Source organism: Pygoscelis adeliae, unplaced genomic scaffold (genome assembly GCF_000699105.1).
Source record: "Pygoscelis adeliae isolate BGI_AS28 unplaced genomic scaffold, ASM69910v1 Scaffold1000, whole genome shotgun sequence".
NCBI classification, from domain to species: domain Eukaryota; kingdom Metazoa; phylum Chordata; class Aves; order Sphenisciformes; family Spheniscidae; genus Pygoscelis; species Pygoscelis adeliae.
This window is the reverse complement of record NW_008823952.1, coordinates 143,373-144,689: the sequence shown is the minus strand read 5'-3', so window position 1 is coordinate 144,689 and position 1,317 is coordinate 143,373. Positions and strand designations below refer to the sequence as shown.

General features: G+C 40.2%; 1 protein-coding gene across 1 annotated transcript in view; it reads right to left on the bottom strand.

Moving 5' to 3' along the window:
* DIP2B (DIP2 disco-interacting protein 2 homolog B (Drosophila)) overlaps window positions 1-1,076 on the bottom strand; it is a 38,341-nt gene extending 37,265 nt beyond the window's left edge. Inside the window, exon 1 of the mRNA XM_009321317.1 lies at window positions 1,009-1,076. The gene's annotated coding sequence lies outside the window, so the exon portion shown is untranslated. The remainder of the gene's footprint in view (window positions 1-1,008) is intronic.
* Window positions 1,077-1,317: the final 241 nt, after the last annotated feature.

Below are 1,317 nucleotides of genomic sequence, written 5' to 3'. Positions count from 1 at the left end.
AGTGGCAGAGTCTAGAAGCTAACACATGACAGTGGCAGAGTCCTTTTATGTTCCTCAAGCAACTGCCTGAAGTGAACTGCTGTAATTTCAGCAGAAAAAACCCTATATGATCTTTCCCCAACGGACGCAGTGCTGATGGTCAATAAATGTACTTTTAGCCTTCACTCTTTGTTTAATTTTTTTGGCTGTAGTTCAGTCTCAGTAAATTACAGTAAGTCCAGTCTTACTGCCTGTCATACCCATTCACTCCCCAAACTCCTAAGAGCCAGACACATTAGTTTTTAATGGTTACGCATCTCAGCATATCAGTAGTGCAATTATTTTGGGTAAGCATCCCCATAATAATTATTAGGCATGCTTTCAGCCATGTCCTTCAGTTTACAATTATGTATAATTATCCTACATACAATCAGCTCTACTGCTAAGGATCTTTGAACCAAAAGAAACAGATGCAAACAAAGTACATGAACTCAGCTTCTCTGGTAAAATAAACCAACAAATTATGAAAATTCTACTGTTTCTCCAACAAGGAATTAAGATTGCTGAAAGAAGGACGCAGTACAGACCAACTCTGCAGTTAAGTAATTTTTAAGAAGGTTTCAAGAGTGATTCTTGAGGACCTCACACTTCACGATTGATTCAAAGCCCTTGAGTTCTCAACTGACAAGGAAGTAGGACGCGATTTATGTATGTGGGAGATAAAGACAGGGCATACAAAGCATTGAAATACCAACACTCTACAGAGACCCACCAAACAGCTCTGGACCTACCGGGAATCCCTGAGTTCAATATGAACAAGCGAACTAGAGGCAAAATACTGCCCATGACTTCATGGCATCCATGCAACCTCCACAGTGTAATTATTAGATAGCTAAGGAAACACATATGAAACAGAGTAGTTCAGAGTTGGCAAATGACATCTCAGTGCTCCACTCCACAGCCATTCCGCAGTTCCCTTTAATGCCAAGGCTATGCAAAATTCTTATGGCAGCTGAAACGAGTACCCACCTTGGGTTTGTGGAACATACGGAGCCAGAAGCTTTGCTCTCTTCTTCTCATACCCCTTCTGTGTGATGTCCCCTAAAACCAAGGAAAGAAAACTCATTTAACCATATCCTCGTTTTTCAGTTTGAGGTCTGTTTGCTTTTCTTTTCAGTGACATGAAGGTTTAACCGGAACACAGCAATGCACATGCTGAAGAAAACCTGAAACCAATTATATGTGAGTACATTATGATTTCAAAGCCTCCATATTACAGAACTTGCGTAGTTTCCCTTGGGATCAGAGATATACACTATACACTATTTAAATGCAATA